The 18,954-nt window shown below is 46.3% G+C and overlaps 2 pseudogenes; one reads left to right on the top strand and one right to left on the bottom strand.

Annotated features, from left to right (window-relative positions):
* Positions 1–248: 248 nt before the first annotated feature.
* On the bottom strand, positions 249–2,572 carry LOC127564830 (polycystin family receptor for egg jelly-like; annotated as a pseudogene).
* A 6,136-nt stretch (positions 2,573–8,708) lies between these two features.
* Positions 8,709–18,449, top strand: LOC127538670 (polycystin family receptor for egg jelly-like; annotated as a pseudogene).
* Positions 18,450–18,954: the final 505 nt, after the last annotated feature.

The following is an 18,954-nucleotide window of genomic DNA, read 5'->3' on the forward strand; positions in this document are numbered from 1 at the left end:
CTTTCAGTAAAGTTGATTGGCTTCTTTCTTGTCCATGGAAGAGTCACCTGGGCAGTCCAAAAGCTGCTAGTTTTTCTGATCTACCACTGCCTGGCTATATTGGCTTTGAAAATAGTTGCCTCTTTTCATTAACATATCAGTTGTGGTACCAGAGAAGAAGCAGGACTTTCTGATAGACTTGGTGCTCACTTGTGGCATCCTGGGCAAGCCCAGAATCCTGGACCAGCTGTTAAGACAGAAAAGTTGGATTCTGGCTATTATGGACCAAAGGCAACAAGACACCAGGGAGCCACTTGCAGCTGTCATTCAGTTCTCTGATCTTTTCAAGATTCCTGGAGAACTACCTCGGAACTGCCTTGACTATTGTGGAAGCTGTGGGAGTGCCCAATAAAGAAGACACTGCACAACAAGGGAGCGAGAAAGATGAAATGGTTGATGATGTTTCTCACTATGAATGGCGTTCTTCTGAATTCTCTTCCTCCTTTTGAATGTTCTGATTTTAGCTTCCAGCAAGAGTTGATATATTCTAGTGTCGTGGATCCGGATGATGTCATAGTACTGTTTATCTTGTATCATAGTACTAAACATAGCACTTGTTTAGCCCCATCAGCATCGAAATTCATGTCCTGCAGTTGGATCTTGATGTCATTATACCTTGTAGTCCAAGCGATGTTGCCACAATACTTATTAGCTCTGCTTGAGTTGATGCGGGACAAGAACAAGATCTTGGTCACCTGGATCAGAAATATCTACCAGCTTAGGTTAGGGCACAGAGGCAAACAGCCAGTCTCCTCCTATCCGTCCGCTAGCCCATACGGGATGATGAAAAAACAAAACACCCAAAGCTTCAGAGGACCAGGAGCCGGCCACATAGGGGAGGACAAAGCGAAGTTTGGCGGCAAAGAGCTTCACTTTCTTAGACCTGTCTCCTGGGAGAAGACAAACTTGTCTTTATTTGGCCCCAAGTTCTCCTGCCAAGGACGCCGAAGTCGAGGCCCCGCCTCTTGGCTCGGGGAAAGGTCTGGTCCTCGGACTGGGAAGGTTTGGTCCTGGGTTTCCGAGGCCCCCTGCAGTAACTGACTTAAGGGCGGCAGTGTTCTGTTTTGGGAGTCCAGAGTTGGGGATATTCCCCTTGCTTTTTGTGATGACATTGGCTGCTGCCTCCGGAAGCATCACGTTGTTCCTCAGGGCCTACTTTTTTTGTGGGGACGCGGTGGCCCTGAATCTGTGGTCTCAGTATAGGACCATATCTCCAGGCGCTCGTTGCAGTTTGGGAAGTCAGCCCTCCTGAAGGGATGAAGGTGCAGAGCCACGTGGGCCACAGGCTCGGAGGAGACCTTCCTCTGAGAGTAGGTGAAGAGAGCACGAATGGCCACCTCTAGAGCCCCACAGATCAGGGTGCTCTCCATGGCCCTCATCCAGCCCCGCAGGTGCTTCAGCTCCTTGGGAAGGGGTCCCCCCTCCTTGTCACAGCTGAAGAGCATATTACAGAGGAGCGAGCTCGGGAGCACGGCCGTAGGGGTGGAGGGCCCCGTGAGCACGCTGGTGAAGAGAGACAGCCAGAGGTGGTTGGTGCGGAGCAGGTTAGAGGCTGGAGGAGGAAGTAGTCCTTTCTGCTGATAAGCTGCGCCTTGTGGATCGGCTCAAAAAGTCTGCTCCTGTGTCTCCTCTGAGAGCCCGGTCCGGCAGAGGAAGAGCCAGCTGTGCAGGTTGGAGTTTTCGACTTGACCCTGCTCAGGTACCAGCTGGGCCGGCTGCCTTGCCGTGTTGTCCCAGATTCAGATGGCCCAGATATTCCCCAAGTCATTTGTGGTGGTCAATAGGAAGATGGTGCTGTCCCAGTAGAAAGGGGGAAAAGCACAAAAAAAATTCAAATATGCTGGAACAATTACAAGCACAATTAGAATCATAGAAGACCTATCAGCAGCTACGATAAAAGAATACAGATCTTGGAATACTATAAAGAGAAATTAAGAGGGCTGTTAATTAAAATCCTATTCATATTGGGAATGGATTAAAGAGAGATTATGCACACACACACACACACACACAGTATAAAAGCACACACACACACAGTATAAAAGCACACACACACACAGTATAAAACTCTCCAAAATTTATAAGTGGGAGGGAATAAGATGTGGGATAAAGATGTGTTTAATAGGAATTGGGATAAAGGAGGAAAGTAATAGTATGGCAAGCTAGAGGTAAAAGTAGAGAAGTTAGCAGGGATAGGAAAGGAGATAAACACTGTAATGGGGAATAGAATTAGGAAAAAATAAGGATAATCTCAAAAGTTAGAGCCTAGAGAGATCTACATTAAGTCAACCATATTTTAGTATAAGATTGGAATATTGCTGAAGCATACATAGGAAATGAGGTGAATTTAGAAAAGACTTGGAGCTAGGAAGGATATCCACTTTTAGAGATACATGTCATATATATATATTGCCATATATATATATTGAATTTATAGCCTGCTTGGAAATTGTGGGGAGGAAAATATGGGATAAAAAATCTACTGTAAATCAAAGATGGACCATTCTCAATACAATGATTTCTTGAAACAAATTACATTTTGTGTACATAGTTTTATTCCCAAAATTGCAAAAACTAATTTGTCACCCTCTCGTCACCCTTTGGGGAAGATTTTTATTTTTCCCCATAAAATTCACATGGGAAGATAGTGTTGGGGCAATGGATGAGTGTTGGATTTGTAGCAAAACATAACATTCACTGCATATAGCTCTGTATACTACTCCTTGTTATACCCCTATTCTGTATCCAGAACACTTCCACACTTGCATAGGCTTAGTGTCTGGATGCTCATTGCCCCAGCTCTTCTTGGATCCTGGAAGTCCAAGCCCAACTTTGCAGCACCTACATCTTGCTACATAGGTGAAGAGGTCCAGTTTTTTGGTCAAAAGTAAAAGTTATTGGGTTGCCTCAGTTGCTTTAGTCACACCTAAACCCAAAGGTGAATGTCAGAACTAAGGTGGTTTTGAAGGGTGGATGCAATAAGCTGGTATGGCTGTTATTTCCTGGCAGTGTTTTACTACCATTGCCCTACATTTTAGGCCTTTGGGACTGTGTGGCCAGAGCTTGCAAGATGACTACATAACTTTGGCAGTGAATTCTGTGATGTCATGGCAGTGATACTGCATGCACATATGTGATATATCGCAAAAAAACCCATCCTGTGTGACACTATTACCTATAACCAAAAAGCAACTGCCCAGCGGTTTTGCCATTTGTGTTTGCAATCTAGTGTAAATTTGGCAAGAGATGCTCTTCCAGGAATAGCAATTTGCTATTCAGTTGCTTCCAGTTTAAGTGCTTGCACCTGCTGCCTTAACCTAAGACTTGATTCCTCCTTTGAGTGCTATGTACTTGAGCTGGGAGACCAGTGAATTATGTAACAAATCTCCATATCTTTCATTCCCTACCACCTTCATCTTGTACCTTTAAAACTTTGCATACCTGAGTACTTCCATCAGGGTGAGGTAGCTGGAGCCTATGATCATTCAATATATTACTCTTCTCCTCCCACCCTCTCCAATTCCATCAAGAGCCAAGGACATGACCCTCACTATATACCCCAATCTGTTCACATTAGTAAGGCATTCACTTTAAAATCTGTTCCCAGATTCTTGAATGTCATGTCTATTGTTGGGTTATAAAAATACTGGATGCAACAGTTCTTTATGATAGGCAGTTAAATGAGTAAAACATATTATGCATGGAAAGCACTCATGTTAAAGGGTGGGTTATGGCCATCAGAGCCTCTAATGCCTATAATACTGGTCACTTCATTCAAGACTGCCTCCTGGTAGGAAACCCATTTGCTGCTGCAGTTAAAGTGAAACTAATCATTACTGACCTGGACTTAACCACCCCCCATCATGGTCCATCACTGCTTGGGCCCAGAATTTCAGAGAGGAATTTCTGCTGCATTTTCCACTTCTCATATCCTATTGTTTTTGGGCTATATTACTTCATTTAGATAATAAAATAGTAACATTTTTATTTTTAAAAATACATTAACATCTTCAGAATAGTCAGAAAACAGTAGTGATGGGAAAGACTTGAATCTACATGGGAAATGGAACAAAATGGGGTGAAATCATCCAAGTTCTGGAGGTAAAAAAGATTTTCTTGGCCATCCTGAATTGGAAGTAAAGAAGAAAAATAATAGACACTGACTTGAACCCAAAGTTAAGGAGATTTAACACATTGCTGGTGTAATTCTTTTCCTTGTAGATAACTGCCTTTATCAGATACACTACAATAAATACCATGGCAGCTTCAGATACAGATACATTTCAAGTTGACTCCCCTGTGGAAAAAGGGGAGACTGAACAAATGGACAGCCAAACATGGGTTGATGACCTTCCATGGGGAGACTGAGATAGTACAGAATAAGCTGATGTCTGAATTAAAGGTGGCCAGCTACAGGATCACAGCCCATGTTCTTTCATCGAGCCCCCAGTTATCACAAAGTTCCTGTAGCCCTATTGTAAATTGCACAGCTGCTGGTCAGGGAATAAGTAAAAGGGGTACCCCCATTCCATAGGCATAAGCCAATCTGTAGGAATAATAGACCCATTCCCCACCCTTTGAATAAAGCTGACTAACTTCTGTCCAAAGAGTCGCTGGGGGCAGTCCAAATGCTGCTAGAGTTTTTCTGATCCTCCATCACACTGGCTTTGACAGTGTATGCCTTTTTTCATTAACATATCAGCCATGGTAGATGGAGGACTTTCTAATAGACTTGGTGCTCACTTGTGGCCTCCTTGGCAAACCCAGAATCCTGAGCCAGCTGTTAAGACAGAAAAGTTGGATTCTGGCTAGTGTGGACCACGGACAGCGGGACACCAGGGCGCCCCCTGTAGGTGTCATTCAGTTCTCTGACCTTTTTGAGGTTCCTGGAGAACTGCCTCCGAGCTGCCCGGTTAGGTGGAAGTTGTGGGAGTGCTCAGTAAGGGAAGGGATGCACAACAAGAGAGCGAGAAAGATGAAATAGTTGATGAGGGTCCTCACAATCACGATGGCGTTCTTCTGAATTCTCTTCCTCCTTTTGAATATTCTGGTTTCATCTTCCACCAAGGGTTGGTATATTCTAGTACTGTGGATCCGGATGATGTCATAGTACCATTATCTTGTGTCACCAGCATTGAAGTTCGTTCCTCGCAGTCTGTTCTCAATATATCGTATCCCGTTGTCCAGATGTGTTGTTTTTGCCTGGGCTTGCTTGACTTGATGCTGGACAAAGGCAAGATCCTGACCACCTGGATCATAAATATTGATCTGCTCAAGGAGAACACCCAGGTGAGCAGCCAATCCACGGACTTCGGTATCCGTACGTTTTTAGCCCACTGATTAAGAAAAAGTAGCAAACGCCGGAGCTGCAGGTGACCAGGATCCAGGCCACGTACACCCCACCAGGGGAGGACAAAGCGAGGCTTGGCTTCACAGAGCATGACTTTCTTAAGCCTGTTTTCCGGGAGTTCACCTGAAAAAGGATGGACTTCTGGTTCTTGTTCTTCTAAGCCGGAGGGCGCTGAATTCGCGGCCCCGCCTCCTGGCTCTGGGGAGGTCTGGTCCTGGCCGGCGGGGCCTCCCTCCGTGGCCTTTGGGGCGGCAGCGTTCTGTCCTGGAAGCCCAGAGTCGGGGAGCTTTCCCCTCGGTTTCTGTTATAGCATTGGCTGCTGCTTCCGGAAGCATCCCATTGTCCCCAAGGCCTGCTTTTTTGTGGGGACGCCCTGGCCCCGAATCTGCGGTCCACAGCAAATTTAGGAGCCCTCCTAAAGGGCTTTAGGCGCGAAGTCATGGGCGCCAGCGGCACCGCGGAGACCTTCCTCTGGGAGTAGGTGAAGAGAGCACGAATGGCCACCTCCCGAGGCGCACAGGTCCAGGCGCCCCTCGTGGCCCCGTCACGCCCCCAGGTGCTTCAGCTCCTCTGCAAGGAGCTCCCCCTCCTCGTCCCAGCTGAAGAACAGGATGTTACAGAACAGCGTGACCAGCAGCACGTTCAGGTGGCAGCCCAGCCCGACGCAGGCGGTTGGAGGGACCCGTGAGCACGCAGGTGAAGATGGGCAGCCAGAGGTGACTGGTGCCGAGCAGGTTCGAGGCGGAGGGAGTAGGTCTTCCTGCTGAGGGGCTGCGCCTTGTGGACCGACTCAAGACAGGCAGTGCACCTCGCTAGACGCCTCTGTTCCCCGAAGCTGGAGAAAGACATTGGCTGGGGGGCCGAACCCAGGAGGCTCCCCATGTAGGTGAGCGGGTAGCAAATGTGTTGGGAGAGGATCTGGGCCAGGGAGGGTCATCATGTGCTCCCAGAGAAACGCGGCTCTTTCATCTTTGTGCATCGCCCAGAAAACCAGGACCAGGTAGGTGTAAAAGATAAAGATCAGGGCCACCGGGTTTTGGGGAGGGTCTGAGTAACGTCCATGTGCAGGTCAGTGCTGGCGGGCATCACCACCAAATGGGAGGTCAGGTATTTGATCCTGGCCTTGTGGTGCTGTGGCTCTCTAGATTCGTCTTATTCCTGCGTTCCGACTTCAGTGGACAGATGAGGGGCTCTTGCCTCCAGCTGCTATTCTCCCCCACCTCACAGCCCTTCCCCCCATGCTGTGGAACGCCATCCATGTTCACCTGTCTTGTGAAAATGGAAATCCTTGAAAATTTGTCTTTAGGCTTCATGATGATATAGGGACAACGCATGAACACGGAGGTGTGCCCTGGGCGGAGACAGCTGGGAAAAGTGCTTCACTTGAATCATCCCCCACAACTTTATGGGGCTGCTCCAGTCTGGAGTGGTGTTTACATGAGGGATCCAGTAAAAGTTCTGTTCCTGAGTCATGTTATTGGGGATGCTACAATTGACTTTCACGGCAGTATTCAGGGTGAGGGGATGACTCCCATCTGAGTTCTAACAAAACAGGATTGCCTTCCTTGATCCTCACCTCATGGATGCAACAGCAGTTCTGGAAACAGAAAGGCTTGAGCACTTTGGACCATGTGTCCAAGGGAGGCTTTTACAATGGCTGGCTCCAGATTGCTTGTGGGGCATTCTGCTTTCTCCATAAAGCCTGCATGGCTGTCAGGGTGGAATGGCAAGAATGAATGAGTAATGACACAGGAGGCACTGGGGTAGTTGCTGTACTTATGTCACCTTATTCTGAGGCTGCTCTGAGCCAGAGGTGAAAAGTCCGTTGGAGACCATGGAGAGGTTTGCCATAAGAGGATGGCCACAAGAAGTAAATGAGTCCATGGGGTCCCAAAGGAGGCCACCCTTTTGAGACAGAGATGCACCTTCAGTTGTTCATGATGACTCCCAAGAGAATCCAAAGCAAACAGCCAAGACAGGCCTTGCGGCTGACAGAAAAGATGTTTTTTTGGGATTTTCTGGGAACTGTCTATGCCTGGGACTGTCTTGGAGTAATAGAAGCCAGAGTCACAGGAGCCTTTCTGGGCCTGTTTGAAATTCAGGCTCAGAGTTCTGCCTTTCACTTGGATATCTACAGAAGTGCTGATAAGGTACAGGTCTCCCTCCAGGGCCTGACCAATGACTAAGCAGGACCCCCAGTCCCATCTCTGGCCAGAAGTGGTGAGCCAGTGTTCAACTGGTGCCCCCTTGCCCAGAATTATTACTAGGATTTCAGAAGATGTCACCTCTTAAGATAGAGATATAGATTACTTTCTAGACCTGGCAAATGACACAGCCTGGGGGGCTAGTACAATTTGAGGATTAGCATAGATCCTGTGGACTGGAGAACTCAGGTGAGGTACAGGGCCCCAGTGGGCCCCTGGGACAGGGGAAGGGAACTTGTACTGAGGGTATGAAACAAGGCAGCCTCTGCAGGCCTCCCAGGAATGGGACTGGGGCCTGATCTGGATTTTTACTGAGGAGGCAGGTGAAAGATGCTCTGGCAGGAGCTGTTTCTGAGCCTAGTCTGGGCTTAGATGGCAAGTCAAGGCTTAGAGCCAGATCTCCTCAGGAGCCCCGACCTATGGAGGACAGGAAATCAGGGCCACCGTCAGGCGCAAGGGCCCAGGATAAAGGGAAACCCGAAAAGGATTCTGGATAACGGGCCAGGGGTAAATTAGAGCTCCGGCAAGGGTAGCAGTGGGGATGGGGTGGCAAAAAGAGCACTCGGAGGCACGAGTAGAGGTTCTGCCTGGAGGCTGGTCGGGCTGGAGCGGGAGGAGCAGGCGAAGCGCTTGGGCAGTTCTTGGGATGCTGGGGCGGCAGTAGCAGTAAGAAGGGAGCCAGCGCTCCTTCTCGCACCATCATTCAAGCGGGACTGGCTCCGCTCGGTCCGAGCTGCGAGACCAACGTTTGCCACCTGCAGGTTCGAGCTGCGTCACCCAGCAACGTGTGTTTGCTAGTGTGCGTGCCTACGAACGCGCGTCTGTTTATCGGAATGTCGTTTTCCTGAGGCTCGCGGTCCAAATCGCGCACTGACCCACGAGCCTAACGCCCGTTTTATCCAGGGAAAAACCGAAGATTTCAGAGCCCCGCGAGGTCAGCACCCCGCCGTTCTAGAAAAGTAGAAAAAAAAAAAAAACAACTCAGAAATCCAGAAGTTTATTTTTTCACATTTTCTACAAGGAGCCGACTCTCATCCTACAAGATAGACAAATGTAGTCGCAAGAGACTCTTCCCCACTCGCAAACCCAGCTGACCTGCTCATCAAAGTCCCACGATGAAACCCGATACGTTCCTCGTGATAGACACCGGGTGCAGAATCAGATTTTAGCGGACGGGGTCAATGGGAAATTTATTTTGCTTGACTATGAATATTTGTTACAAAAGTCTTGGGTTTGGGTTTTCTAAAAGGGCGAGGGATTTGGCAGGAAAGAAAATAGATTTTTGGTAATTGAAACATTGAATTTAAAGACAAAGTTGTGTGTGTGTGTGTGTGTGTGTGTGTGTGTGTGTGTGTGTTAGCAGACAACTGGAAACTAAGGGAGTTACCATCAATCGGAATATGGCTAAGGAAATGATGGTATATTATTGTGATGCCATAAGAAATGATAAAGATGATTTCAGAGAATCTTAGGAAGATGTATATGAACTGATGCAGAGTGAGGTGAGCAGGAGAACCATATATACAATGACAACATTGTAAAAAAAATGGAAAACTAGCTTTAAAAATCATTCTGAAAGCAATAAGAACTTTTAATAAATGCAATGGCCATCCATGATTCCAGAAGAAGAAGCCTGCCACCCACTTTGAGAGAGAAATAATGAAGTCAGCATACCACTGAGATGATTATTTTTGGACACTGCCAAAGCAAGGATTTGTTTCTTTTACTCTATGTTCCTAACAAAGGTTTTCTTTTTTCCCTCCAATGATTTGAGGTTGTGAGTGTGAGGGGGAATAGAAATAGCAGAAAGAAAAAAAAAGCTGGGTCTTTTTTTTTTTTTGATTAAAACTTTTTATTTTCATAGCATATGCATGGATAATTCTTCAACATTAACCCTTGCAAAACCTTGTGTTTCAATTGTTACCTTCTCCCCCCATCTCCTCCCCTATATGGTGTAGTCCAATATCTGTTAAACATGGTAGAAATATATGTTTAATCCAATATATGCATACATATTTATACAATTATCTTGCTGCACAAGAAAAATCAAATCAAACCCCCCAAATGGGAAATAAAATAAAATGCAAGCAAACAACAATAAAAAGTGAACCACATTCAATTTCCACAGTTCTCTCTCTGGGTGTAGATGGCTCTGTACAATGACCTTCTGGTTCTGCTCATTTTACTCAGCATCAGTTCATAAGTCTCCCCAGACCTCTCTGAAATCATCTTGCTGGTCATTTCTTACAGAACAATAATATTCCATAACATTCCTATACCACAATTTACTCATCCATTCTACAACTGATGGGCATCCACTCAGTTTCCAGTTTCTGGCCACTACAAAGAGGGCTGCCACAAACATTCTTGCACATACAGGTTCCTTTCCCTTTTAAAAAATCTCTTTGGGATATAAGCCCAGTAGTAGCATTGCTGGATCAAAGGATATGCACAGTTTGATAACTTTTTGGGTATAATTCCAAATTGCTAGCCAGAATGGTTGGATTTGTTCACAATTCCACCAACAATGCATCAGTGTCCCAGTTTTCCCACATCCCCTCCAACATTGGTCATTACCTTTCCCTGTCACTCTAGCCAATCTGACAGGTGTATAGTAGTACCTCAGAATTGTCTTAATTTGTATTTCTCTGATCAACAGTGATTTGGGGCACTTTTTCAAGTGACTACAAATAGTTTCAATTTCTTCATCTGAAAAGTGTCTGTTCCTATCCTTTGATCATTTATCAATTGGAGAATGGAAATACCTTATGTTTTTAAATTAAATGTTTCAATGAACAAAAATCTATTTTCATTCCTTCTCACTCCCTTGCCCTTCTTTACAAAACCAAAACCCAAAACTTTTGCAACAAATATACATAATCAAGCAAAATAAATTTCCCCATTGACCACATTAATAAAAAGTTAATTTCTGCATCCCAATTCTGTGAGGAGGTGAGTAGCAGGTTTCATCCTGGGACCTTGGTGGACTGGTCAGCTGGGTTTTCGGGAGGAATCTCTGAAGTTCAGCTTCTTTCTCAGTATGTTGGGGGCTAGCCTCTTTTGTCTGCATAGAAAAGGTAAGAGATTAGGCTTCTGGATTTCTGAGAATTTTTTTCTATGTTTCTAATAAATAGAACAGTAGGATGCTGACCTCACCGGGCTCTGAAGACTTTAGCTTTTCCGTGAAGGAAATGGGAACTCCCCCAAGACCCGGTGACACTCTTCATCGTGATCTTCATCTTTTTCATCTACTTGGTCCTGGCTTCCAGGGCAATGCACAAAGATGAGAGAGACCATTTTCTCCAGGATCACGTGATCACCCTCCTCTACACAGGTCCCCACGATCACATTTGCTACCTGGTCACCTTCTATGACATCCTTCCCCAGCTCCGGGGAACAGAACCCGGACGTCCAGGGAGATGCACTGCCTGAGTCACCCTGACTCAACCCCCTTCCCCCGGGGCAGCACCAACACCTTCCTACTGACCACCACAAGTAACCTGAGGGAACATCCGGGCCATCCGGCACAACACGCAAGACAGCAAGCCCAGCTGGTACCTGAGCAGGGTGAAGGTCAAAAACCTCTCCAACCGGCACATCTGGCTCTTCCTCCGCAGGTCATGGCTCTCCGAGTCCCTGGAGAGCTATTTGAGCCGGTCCACAAGGACCACTCGCAGGAAGGAATACTTCCTCCTCCAGCCTCGAACCTGCTCACCACCAATCACCTTTGGCTGTCCATCTTCACCATTGTGCTAATGGGGCCCTCCAACCGGCTGCAGCCACTCTCCTTCCTGCTGGAGCTCCTGGGCACGCTCCTCTGTAATATCGGGCTCTTCAGCCAGGACGACTAGGAGGAGAAGCTCCTTCCGGGGGAGCTGAAGCACGGGCGGGGCTTGATGAGGGCCACAGAAAGTGCCTTGGTGTGTGGGCCTCTGGAGGTGGCCATTTGTAAAGGGCTGGAACTCTGTGTGATTGACTTAATCCTACAACAAGGTGTTAACTCAGTGGAATTGATAAGACAACGGTTACCTAGTTAAGCACAGTGATTAATAGTTCTCTAGTTCAGTATGACTGACATAATCCTAAAATAAAGTGTTAACTCAATGGAATTGAGATAGATTTTCTAATTTACATGTACTTAGTACGCAATATAGTTCTACAAGTTGACATCTATTTTACAAGATTGACACCTACGATGATGTACTTGTAATAAAATATATAAAAGCCAACAAGGACTGGGAGAAAGACATCCCATCTTTGATCAGGCTCCTGGTGGCTCTCCTGCCTCCTGCACTGAAACCAAGACCCATTCCAGAGGGCCTCCAGAGAGCCAGCCGGGCCCCAGGAGAAGAAGACAGGTGAGCCACCAGGAGACTGACGAAGATGCAATGAATCTCTTCCAGTCTTTATTGGCTCTTATCTACTCAATTAGCCCTTCGTGCTCTCTTCACCGAAGTCCAAAGGAAGGTCTCCCCGTGCCCATGACGCATGTGGCTCTGCGCTTTCACCCCTTCAGGAGGGCTGACTTCCCATACTGCAAGGAGTGCCTGGAGATGTTCCTGAGATGGCCGCCTGCAGACTCGGGGTTAAGGATGTGAACAGGGAAGGCGGATATTGAAGTGGTGCCTTTTAGTCAGTGGCAGCAGAACCTGCTGTTCTGTACGCAGGACAGGCTTCTATTCCTGCGTTGTTATATGCAGGCTGAGTAGGTTGAAAGCTATTTTCTGGCACTCCCAAGGCCATATCACATTGAATCTCTCCACTGCCAAAGTGTTGTGCTATGGAGAAGTCATTCAGGCAATAAGTAGCGTAGTAGAAGTCCCTCGACTTGCCAATTTTATCCAGAAGGCCCCTGGCCAGCCCTGGCCACATGAAATATTTTCCTGCAAGGCCTGCAGGTGAAACATCCAGAGATTTATGCTAAGAACAGCATCACCTTGAACATGTAGAGTTTGGAGGAGCAGTGGCAGTAACCCTGCCTTTTAGAAAGAATAACAGTCATCTACCAGCTTGTTGTCCCTGTAGTGGGGAGAGGAAAGGTCCATCCTTTGGCCCCATTTGTAGGCCATCAAATGGGTAAAATGGAATTCGCAAATATTCAACAAAAAGAGAAACGCAGTATGACACAGGCCATGTCACATATTGCTGGCTCTGCCCACAGGCCACCAACCCCGCCCCCCCAGATCCCTGCCCAGGGGCATCTGTCCCTAGCACCCTCCTCATCTTCTCTCAGGCTATGTGGAGCTTTTCTGGGCACTGACCTGGCAGCTTCTTAAAGCAAGTTTGACCTGTCTGGAACCACAAGGCACATAGCCTGCTTGACCAACCGGGTTCTCAGGGAATGGTCCTGTCTCATGGCTCCAGGCCAGACAAGAACTCTGCCCCTTAGCTGAGGGAACTAAAGGGAGTCCCTTGTTTACACTGTAACAATACTCTTCCTAACTCATGAGTCACAGCTATGGGTGAGAGGGGCCATCGGGAAGCGCCTCAAGGTTGAGGTAACAGGCAGAAGCCAGATTTGTGTGACCTGATCAGGATCGGTGGGCTAAGAGGGGAAAAGGAAGGCTGGAAGACCAAGCTTAAGAGCTTAGAACCAGCAGGAGCTTGGCTGTCTGGGGCACCCTCCTTCCACCTTTGAGGGAAGGAGTCCCATTTGTTCCATCCCTACATCTTGCAATCACCCAAAGTCAGAGCCATAGAATGACATTAGGCAGATGGTGCTACAAGAACCTTTCAGTGGAGCTGGATGGGCCAAAGGCAGCCTGACAGGAGAAGAGCCGGGGGAGGCCGGGATCTGGGGTGAAATGGGCTGGACTTCTGTGAAAAGTGGGGCTGAGGGGCAGACATAGGGCGATTGGAGGGTGGGAACGTGGAAGGAGACCACTGGGTGTGTGTACACATTACACGAGATAGACATTAGCTAAGTAACACAGCCATTGTCATTTTACTGGTGATTATATCTCCAGGAACACATTTAAGGTTTTCTTGCCAGAGATTGGCAATTCCTTCTCTGGCTCATTTCCCACATGAAACTGAGGCAAACAGGCTGAGGAGATTTGAATTCAGGTTCTGCCAACTCCAGGTCTAGTGTTCTGTGCACTATGGCACCACCTAGCTGCCCCTTAAAAAAACTTCACTCCCTGCCAAACTTGGCTCATGAGAGGTCTTCACTACAAATTACTTTGTGCAAAGATTATCCGCATTGTTTCCCTGATATAAGGGAATTGGATTGAATGAGGACAAGGATTTTCTTTGTATCCCCAACCATCCAGCTCAAAATGGGCATTTAATGAATGCATATTGGATAAATGAGGGTGGGATGTTTTTATTATCAGTGTACCTCAAGTATCCCTCTTTCCCAGAGAGCCATCCCCTATTTTTTAGAGGCCATCAGCACCAACATATTTTAAAAATCCAGAAACTATGTTATGTGTAACTGTTGGCCTCCCCACCGTTTTTTGTTGAGTCCTCTGTATTTAGGGAGTGTACTTTCCTTTTACACTATGGTAATCATTGGGTAGATTGTTTTCTTGGCTTTGCTGACTTCACTGCATCATTATACTTTAATCTCTGCATGCTTCTTTGCATTCATCACATACATCACTTCTTATAGCAGTCATTTTCCATTGCATTCATGTGCTTCCATTGTTTAGTCTAATTGATGGACATATCAGAAAAAGTGCTTGCTCTAATCTAAGTATTTTGGAATATTATGAGCATTTCTATCAGTGGCTTCTTTGAGATTTAAGACCAGTGAATGGAATTTCTAGTTCCAAGATTTGGACAAAATGCTCATTAAAGTGTTCAAGTTCTCAAACGTTGACTGGTACACCCACTTTTGATCATTTTTGTCAACTTGCAGGTTTTGAAATGAAACCTCAGGCATTTTTTAAAGTGTTTTAGAGCATTTTTTTTTCAATTTGGTTGTGAACACTGCAGTTCTTTGGAGAACTGTTCATATCCTGTGACCACTTCCTTATTGGAGAATGGTTATTAGTCATTTTATCTTGATAATCATACTTTTCACAGAGAAAGTGATAAAAATTCCACCTCCCCCCAATTTGACAACCTCCCTTATTTTAGATGCATTAATGTCAGTTTCAAGTAATCAAAATTATCTTTTATAATTGCCCCTCTCCTTTTTGGTTAAAAATACATTTCTTATAAAAATAAAAAAATACATTATTTCTCTTTAATATAAAATATTAAAGTTGTATATCCAGTTAGGCTGTATTATAGAGTGTGGTATGAAATGCTGGTTTATGCTTATTTTCTTCCAGGCTAATTTAGAGTTTTCCCTTACGTTTTTATTAAATAAGGTTTTCCCTTTATGTGTTCAACTTTATCAAACACTGGGTTATTGCTATCTATTGTTTCTTGGTTTCTTTTGTCTAGTCTGCTCCATTGATCTCTATTCTTTTAACCAATACCAGGTGATTTTGATGGTGACTGTTTTATTTTGAAATCTGGAAATGTTATTCCTTTTTTATCCCTGCTTTTCACCACTTCCTTTGAAAATCTCAATCTTTTGTTTTTCTAAGTGAATTTTATCAAGTTCTATAAATTATCCCCTTGGTAATTTAATATAATGCTAAAGGCATAAATTTTGGTATTTTCATTTTTTATTTTATTGGCTTGGCCTAGTCATGAACACTAAATATTTCTCCAATTATTCAAGTTGTTCTTTATTTCTTTGTAATTGAATCCATAGAAATCTTTTGCTTGCTTTTAGAGACTGGGTCTCCAGCTATTTTATTCATTTTATAGGCATTTGGAATGGAATTTCGCTACTATTTGCTCTTACATTTTGTTATATAGAAATGTTGATTTTTGAGGATTTTGTAGCCTGCAGCTTTGCTAAAGCTGTTGTTGAAATCTCCATTTTTGCTGAGTCTGTAAGATTTTCAAAGTAAACTATCATATTGTCAGCAAATAGGGATACTTTTCTCTTCTTTAAATTCATGTTTACTCTGAACATAAGAAACACCAAATAAAATGGTTATTTCCATATACGTAGTAGAATAGGAAAAGACTGTTTATGAAACGGCCTATCTCTATTGAAGGAAACGGCCTATCCACAACTTGCTTAAAAAAAAAAAAATACATTTGCTACCTGGTCATCTACACCGGGTGCTAGCTACCTGGGCTCGGGCGCCCGGGCCAACCTCTTTCTCTAGCTCCTGGCAACAGAAGGAAGTCCAGCGAGGTGCACTTCCCGAGTCACGCCGACTTCACCCCCTTCTCCGGGGGCAGCACCGACACCTTCCGTCTGACCATCATAAAAGACCTGGGGGAACATCCGGGCCATCCAAGTGTGGGACCACACCCAAGGCCGCCGGCCCAGCTGGTACCTGAGCAGGGTCAAAGTCGAAAACTCTGAGCAGGGTAAAGGTCGAAAACTCTCCAACCCGCACATCTGGCTTTTCCTCTGCCAGACCTGGCTCTCGGCTCTGCCAGACCTGGCTCTCGGAGGAGTCACAGGGGCAGACGTTGAGCCCATCCACAAGGCGCAGCCCCTCAGCATGAAGGACTACTTCCACCTCCAGCCGCGAATCTGCTCGGCCCCCAATCACGTCTGGCTGGCCGTCTTCGCCAGCGTGCTCCCGGGACCCCCCAACCGGCTGCGGCCGCTCTCTGCTGGAGCTCCTGAGCTCGCTCCTCTGTAATATCATGCTCTTCAGCTGGGACCAGGAGGGGAAGCTCCTTCCTGAGTTGCAGGACGTGACGAGGCCATGAAGAGCTCTCTGTTCTATGAGCCTCTGGAGATGGCCATTCGTGCTCTCTTCACCTATTCCCAGAGAAAGGTCTCCCTGGGCCTGGGGCGCACGTGGCTCCGCGCCCTCACCCCTTCAGGAGGGCTTCTTCCCAAACTGCAACGAGCGCCTGGAGATGGGGTCCTATCCTGAGACGGGCCGACCGCAGATTCGGGGCCACGGAGTCCCCACAAAAAAGCAGGCCCCGAGGAACAACGTGATGCTTCCGGAGGCGGCAGCCAGTGCCCTCACATAAAACCAAGGCGAAGCTCTGGGCTCCCAGAACAGATCGCTGCCGTCCCAACCGCGGCCGGCCGGGAGTTCAGCACCCTCCAACTTAGGACAGCTTGTCCCAGATAACCACCGAGACGTCCATCGTTTTTCAGGTGAAATCCTAGAAGACAGGCCTAAGAAAGTCATGCTCTGCGAAGCCAAGCCTCGCTTTGTCCTCCCCTGGGGGCGCGCCTGCGGGCCTGGCTCCTGGTCCGCTGCGGCTGTGACCTTTGCTCCTTTTTCATCATCCCGCGTGGGGCCAACGGGCGGATACCACAAGTCCTAGGATTGGCTGCTGGCCTCCGTGTCCTCCCTGAGCAGGTCAATATTTCTGATCCAGGTGACCAAGATCTTGCTCTTGTCCGGCATCAAGTGAAGCAGAGCCAAGAACTGTGAGAACATCTCCTGGACAACGAGGTACAATAACATCGAGGGCAGACTGCAAGGCACGAACTTCGATGCTGATGACACAAGAGAACAGCACTATGACATCATCCGGATCCACAACACTAGAATGTACCAACCCTTGGTGGAAAATGAAACCAGAATATTCAAAAGGAAGGAGAGGATCGGGAAGAGAGGAACGCCCTCAGCCTTTGCTCCCATGCGGGCCTCGCCTCCCGTCCCGGGACCTCCACGGCTTCCACCAGGCAGGCTGGAGGCAGTTCTCCAGGAACCTCAAAAAGGTCAGAGAACTGAATGACAGCTGCAGGTGGCGCCCGGATCCTGCTGTTCACGATAGCCAGAATCCAGCTTTTCTCTCTAACAATCGGTCCAGCTCCCTGGACTTGCCAAGGATGTGACAAGTGAGCACCAAATCTTCCTCTCTGGTACCACAGCTGATATGTTAATGAAAAAGGGCATCCATTGTCAAAAGCCAATACATCCAGGTCATGGAGGATCAGAAAAACTCTAGCAGCTTTTGGACCGCCCCCACTGACTCTTCTGTGGACAGAAATGGGTCTATTATTCCTACAGACTGGCTTATGCCTATGGAATGGGGGGGGGGTGTATTCTCTTATTTCTTCCTTGACCAGCAGCTGTGTGATGCAACAATTAAGGCTGCAGGAACGTTGGAGCCAATAGGTCCATGAAGGGACATGGTCTGTGGTCCTGGAGCTGGCCATCTTTAATTCAGACACCAACTTATTCTGTACTAGAGACTGAGGGTCATCCACCTATGTTTGGCTGTCCACTCGTTCAGTCTCCTCTTTCACAGGCGAAGTCAGCTTGAGCTATAGCTATATAGAGCTGCCATGTTATTTATCATAGTGTATCCATGGAGACAGTCACCATCTATAAGGAAAAAGACACTACCATCAGGAATGTGTTCAATGTTTCTCTTATTTTTCTTCTCTACATCTAATTCAGAATGGCCAAGAAAATCCTTGACATATCTCCAGAAACTGCATGATTTCAACTCGTTTTGTGCCATTTCCCAAGTGGATCAAGTCCTTCCCATCACTCTGGGCTTCCTGACTATTCTGATGATAATTTAAAAAAATTAAAACAGACAATATTTTATCATCTAAAGGAGGTAATACATAGCTCGATAAGCAAAAGCAATAGACTATGAGAAAAGAGCTATAGTTTGACAACACAAATTCCTCATTCTGTATTTCTGAATCACTATACAATGGTCCATCATTGCTTGGGTCAAATCCAGGTCAATAATGAGGAGTTCCACTTTTAACTGTAGCATAAATGTGCCAGGTGAGATGCCCTTCCAAAAATAGCAAATAAGAGCATCTGAAGTCATGGGACCATGTTTCCAAGTCAGGAGGAAGCTTTGAACAAAATGATTAAGTAGAGATCTTCAATATGGACAGATATCAGGGGCTCTGATTGGCCCTTCCTTCTGCATGAGCTCTCTCCATGAAAAGTTTTTACTTATTTAACTCCATTCTGTGGCTTAACCTCATTTCTGTTACCCAATATTGGTGGGACATACAAGAATCTCTTGTCAGATTTTAAAGTGAAAATCTTAGTAATGATAACAGATGGGGGAGGGTGGAGAGCATGTCCTTGGATCTCCTTGAGAAGGATGGAATTTGAAAGAATGGGGGACAAAAGATGATGATGTGCTGGATGATCACAGGCTCCAGCTGCCTCACTCCAATGCAAGCAATCCTTTATAAAGATGCAAAATTATTTTAATGGTATAGAAGGGATGGGGAGATATGTGCATTTGCTTCTTCCTGAACAGATTTAAGCTGGAGGCTAATTTCCCACACTTCTCTGGTCTGCCAGGTCTACATATAGTACCCAAGGAAGAATAAAAACCTATCAGTAAAACTGTGGCCTCTGGGAGATAATGAAATCCTCCAATATCCAA

The sequence above is a fragment of the Antechinus flavipes genome, chromosome 5 (genome assembly GCF_016432865.1).
Source record: "Antechinus flavipes isolate AdamAnt ecotype Samford, QLD, Australia chromosome 5, AdamAnt_v2, whole genome shotgun sequence".
NCBI classification, from domain to species: Eukaryota; Metazoa; Chordata; class Mammalia; order Dasyuromorphia; family Dasyuridae; genus Antechinus; species Antechinus flavipes.